Raw genomic sequence first — 5833 nt, 5'->3', positions numbered from 1 at the left:
TTCCTCATTACATTATGCACAATAATTAATGTGAGCTGGATCATAGACCTAACTATGAAAGCTAAAACAATAAAAGTTCTTAAGAGACCATGGAAAAATATTTTTATGACCTTTGGATAGACAAAGCTTTCTTAAACGGGACATAGAAAACACTAACCAAAAAACAAAAGATGGATATATTGGATTTATAAAAATTTTAACTTTTGTTCATCAAAAGACACTAGTGAAGAAATGAAAAGTCACGTCTGAGAGGAAATCCAACAAAAGATTTATATCCAGAATATATATAATCTACAAATTGGTAAGAAAAATGCAGAAAACCCAGTAGAAAAGTGGGCTACCACAGACCTCCAAGTGACATAGCCATTCCCTCTCCCAGGTTTTCTTCTTCTACCTCTCAGACTCCCAAGAGTACCCCTGGCTGACTTCTCGGGGAGAACCACTCACCGTCCACTCAGCAATGAGAAGCCTCTTCTGCAGTCTCCCTCAGCCCCTAGGATTTACTGTCAGTTTCCTTATCTGTGTCCCTGCTCCCCTCTCTTCCCCCACCCTCCAAAATATCCCATAAGCTCCGTGGGGGAAGAATTTTTGTCTGACTCATCTCTGTGCCTGTGTCCTGGGTACTAGGCCTGAGCAAAGAGTGGGTGTCAGCAAATGCTTATGGACTGACTGAACATGAGCAAGTGGGGGTATAGAGTGTGGAGGGCTTCAGAGGCCTTGAGCTGAGTGATCCAGCATGGAAGCTCTTCTAGGGCAGATGGCCTGGCTGCCCCTCAGCATGGCCAGGGGAGCTCAAAGGTAGTCCCAAGGCCAGACAAGTCGCTGAGCCAGGCTCTCCAGTAGGCCTCGGGCAACTTCCCCAAAGTCCACTTCCTCTCTCCAGCTGATCTGTTCTTGATACTGCCAATTGATTAAACCCAATCAGAAGTCACAGGGTAGGAGATCCTGTTGATGTCATCCATACAGGTCGGCAGCCAGGGACACAGAGTGGAATGAGGAGAAAGGTGGGGGGATCTGAAGGGACAAGCAGAAGCCATCCAGCACAGATGATGTCTGTCAAGTGTTAGGTCACACCTGGCACAAGGAGAGTGCTCCACACATTAGCTGCCCAATCACAGAAGCAGCTCGGAGCAGCAGAGGAACCCAGATGAGGACTGCTTGTTCCTGCTCCTCTGATCTCTCTCTTTAAGGGGTTCATCTCAACAGGAGCCAGGATATTCTAGGTATCCTGGGTCCGGTCGATGGCCTTCTCCATCTCCTGACCTAACTTCACTGCATTCTACCCCTTTGTTAGTGAGGCTGCAAACCAACCTACCTGGCTATGAAGGGCCCTGTCACCCATGGCTGAGTAATGGGTTTGGGACCCTCCCACTACAGGTCCCAGCATTGAGTCATTCCCTAGCGCCTGGTAAACACCCCTACCTGCCTCAGTTGCTCATGCTTAAGAATTCTAGGCAAAGGTCCCAGCTAACCCTTCGCAAGTCGGAGGGGTAGCGCCCAGGATCAGTTCCTGAGGGGCTCTTTCAGCAAGCCCCGGACTGGTCCTCTAACAGGGTGTTCCACAATGGGCTCTATGCGCCCTCTGCTGGCCACATCATTTTTTACAGATGCAGGTTAGCAGGACCAGACCAGCAGCAGAATTCCCCAAAGTGTTCTCAGTCTTTCCCGTGGGAACCGTATTAACTGATGGGGTCCCGGCATGGACTGTAGAGAAAATCCCAAGTATTGATGAGGCCTGGCCTAGAGCTGTTGGGTGACTGTTGGAGTGAGAGGGCACTGCTTGCCCCGAAGGTTGCTGATGTACAGTAGGGTCTGATGGCCCAGCCACTGTGGGAAAGCCATCCCTCCATCTTAGCTATCTGGGTCATTCACTCTTCAGGCAGGGAGAAGCCCTGTCCAAGCCATCCCTGCTTTCCTGAGGCCCTAATTCCTGCAGATGATGGAGATGGACACTTTCCTGATATCAAACTTCAACTGGCTGGTTCAGGGTCAGGGATAAGGTCAGATTCTGGTTCAAAGCAACATCAGAGTTTCTGATTCAGAGTCATGGTTAAGGGCAGAGCCAGAATATAGAGCACAGACCCTCCTCCTCCTCATGTGAGAAGCCAAGTTCCACAAGATCATGCACGCACACACGTCTCTGAGTGCATGTGTGCATGTGTGCGCCCGCGAGCACGTGTGTGTGTGTGAGTGTGAGTGTGCCTGTGTGTCGAGTGTGTAAGGACTCTCCCAATAAAGGTTTGTCAAGTTGTTTTGTCTTTCAGGCACTAGAGGCGCAGTGATCATTAAGCTTCTCACAGGTTCATGCAAAACCTGGAAACAGAAAAACATTTAGAAAACTACAAAAAAGAAAATATAAATACTAAATGCTAGCAGATGTAACCTTATATCATTATATTAGAGCCATGTTCTTACTGGGTAAATATAAGATGCACTTAGATAGGACGTGGGTTTGTTGGGATGTGTCTGATGTGGTGTGAGGTAGTCAGGGCCTCTAGAAGAATGAGGGCCCTGGCCTCCCCGGAGTGGGTCAGAGTCCTGGGCAGTGTCCCACAGGGACAGAAGACAGGGCTCACCGCAAGTTTGAATGATGGTGTCTACTCAAGGGACTGGGGGAGTCAGAGCCACAACCAGAGCTGATACAGGCAGACTAGTTAAAGGCAGGAGAGAGCCCACAAGAGGGGTTGGGGCCCTTGAAGCAGGTACACTCAGGCCTCAACCACCCAGGTGAGGCTCCTGTGATTATGTGGAGGTAGTGATTTTGTACAAATAAGCAAGGGATACCCCCTTTTTAATTCATTTTATTTTCATCTACTGGCAAGTTGTTGTAATGAATATGCAAATCTTCAATGTCTGTGATAGGAATGGAACCCACAGTTTGTGCAGTAAAGAATTTACACACCTTGATTGGGCTAGGGCCACTCACGGACAGATTGACTGACACCCATCTCACTCTAAAAAGGATACAAGGTGACTTACAAACATGTATCCTATAGCAAGAGGAAGTGCATCGGGCAGCTAATGTGGGCAATGAGGCACAGGGACAAGAAGGGTGGTGTTAATGCCAAGACCGTCATTACATAGGTGGTTACCTTGTAGTGGAAGGAGTCTGGCAATTAAGGAAACCAGACGTTGTGATTAGGATTCCATGTCAGTCTGGAACCCTGAAGCTTGCTGGTATGTTCTCTGGGGGTAGCCACATTGCATTGTGGGAGCTGCCACTCATTGCCTTCAGCAGGGCCTGCTCAGGGGTGACAGGGCTTAGGGCAAAGACCCCATTCTGGGTGAGGAGGAGGGCCTCTTCTTGAAGAGGGAGTGCAGAATGGGGAGCAAAGTATTCAATGAGTATTTATTGAATGAGAATGAATGAATGGACATAGTCCTTCCTCTTTATTAATTCTTAAACCTACTCACTTCTCTCAGTATGCATTATCATTCCCCAGTTCAGGTCACCATCTGCTTTCTTTCTTTTTTTAAATTAACCCTCACCTGAGAATATTTTTTCCATTGATTTTTAGAAAGAGTGGATGGGAGAGAGGAAGGGGTGGGGGGGAGAGAAAAACATCAATGTGAAAGAGACACATCAATTGGTTACCTCCCACCCCACCCCCTACTGGGTCCAGGGATTGAACCTACAACCCAGGTACGTGCCCTTGACCAGGAATCAAACCATTCAGTGTGCAGGCTGACATTCTAACCACTGAGAAATGCTGGCCAGGGCACCATCAGCTTTCATCTCCAGTGTTTCTCAACCTTCTGGCCCTTTAAATACAGTTCCTCATGTTGTGACCCAACCATAAAATTATTTCTGTTGCTACTTCATAACTGTAATGGTTGCTACTGTTATGAATCGTAATGTAAATATCTGATATGCAGGATGGTCTTAGGCGACCCCTGTGAAAGGGTCGTTCCACCGCCAAAGTGGTCGCGACCCACAGGTTGAGAAACGCTGATCTAGACTCTGCAGCAGCCCCTCCCACCCACCTCCAGCTCTGTCCCTCCTTCTCCCCCAACCCCTGCAGTAGGCAGACTGGGTGCTCTTCCTAAATCCCAAATCAGTTCCTGCTCCTCCCTGATCTTAACTCTGTTATTTTATTTTAATCCTCACCAGAGGATATTTTTTCCATTGATTTTTAGAGAGAGTGGAAGAGAGAGGGAAAGACAGAAAGAAATGTCAATGTGAGAGAAACACATCAATTGGTTGCCTCCTGCACACGCCCTGAGTAGGGCCTGGGCTGGAGAGGAGCCTGCAACCAATGTACATACCCTTGACCATAATTGAACCCAGTACCCTTCCATCCGTCGGCCGATGCTCTATTCACTGAGCTAAATCAGCTAGGGCATTTAAAATATATATATATATATATATATATATATATATATATATATATATATAGTCCCTTGGCCTGGCCTGTGGGATTGGGCCGAAACTGGTTCTCCGACATCTCCTGAGGGGTCCTGGATTGTGAGAGGGCGCAGGCCAGGCAGGGGGACCCCCACCAGTGCACGATTGGGGCCTGGGAGGGATGTGGGGGGCGTCGGCCAGCCGAGAGGGACCACGGGAGGGCTTCATGGCGTGTCCGGTCTGTCTCACTCAGTCCTGATTGGCCAGATCCCAGCAGCAAGCTAACCTACTGGTCGGAACATCTGCCCCCTGGTGGTCTGTGCACATCATAGTGAGAGGTTGAGTAACCTTAGCATATTGTTAGCATATTACACTTTGATTAGTTGAATGGATGACAGGACACTTAGTATATTAGTCTTTTATTATATAGGAGATATATATATATATATCATATATATATGATTTCAGAGAGGAAGGGAGAGGGAGGGAGAGAGAGAAACATCAATGATGAGAGAGAATCATTGATCAGCTGCCTCTTGCACGACCCCTACTGGGGATTGAGTCTGCAACCTGGCATGTGCCCTTGACCAGAATCGAACCTGGGACCCTTCAATCCTCAGGCCGACACTCTATCCATTGAGCCAAACTGTCTAGGGCTCTGACCTTAACTCTGGAGTGCTGCCTTGCTACCCTCACCATCATACTTAAACCCCTTTTTGTGGCCCATGAGGTCTTGGGTGATCTGCCCCTAAGACCTCTGCAGCCTCACCTCTCATTTCTTCCCTCTCCTCTACTTCTACTGGCTTCCTGACATGTTGATAAGGCCTGGAAAAATAGTCAAACCACCGAACTTCCAACCTTTCAAACGGTAGCTAAGTCAGATGTCCAATAGCTATCCCCGACTATCACCTCATCCACACCCATTTCTAATCCCCACCCAGCCTCAATTTGGGTTCAAGGCTGGGGAAAGAGAGAAGGGCAGGGGGTGCAGAGGGCTTATATATTGTAGTAATAATAATTTTAAAAAGTATGCTTTACACTCTGTGCATCAAAATATCAAGATTTATAAGTACCATACCTAACTATCTTCTGTCCCTTTGGGCATTTGCACTAGTCTAGATGTTTCTTGCCCAAGACAGAAGGCAGGAGGGCAGGGTGGTAAGGGAAGCCAAAGTCTAGGCCCCCTGTGTCGACCATGAGGGCCTGTCCTGGACCTGATGGGTAATTATAGCCCCTGAAGGCCCTGCTCTCCACCCTGTAATGACAGCCCAGCTTGTGCTGGCTCAGCTGACTTAGCTGCAGGGGCCCATGGGAGAGGCAGCTGAGAGGGGACTTGTAGTCTTTCTGTGGGGCCGGCTCACCTTTGGCACGCACCAAATATGTGTGTGTGGCGGGGGGCAGTCTCTGGGCACACACTTGGCCAGTTCAGGGCTGTCCCCACAGGCTCCTAGAGATGTTACCAGATTCTCTTTTCCTTCCGGGGTGGGG

Source organism: Myotis lucifugus, unplaced genomic scaffold (assembly GCF_000147115.1).
Source record: "Myotis lucifugus unplaced genomic scaffold, Myoluc2.0 scaffold_300, whole genome shotgun sequence".
Taxonomy (NCBI): Eukaryota; Metazoa; Chordata; class Mammalia; order Chiroptera; family Vespertilionidae; genus Myotis; species Myotis lucifugus.
Note: the sequence above shows the minus strand (reverse complement) of the source record.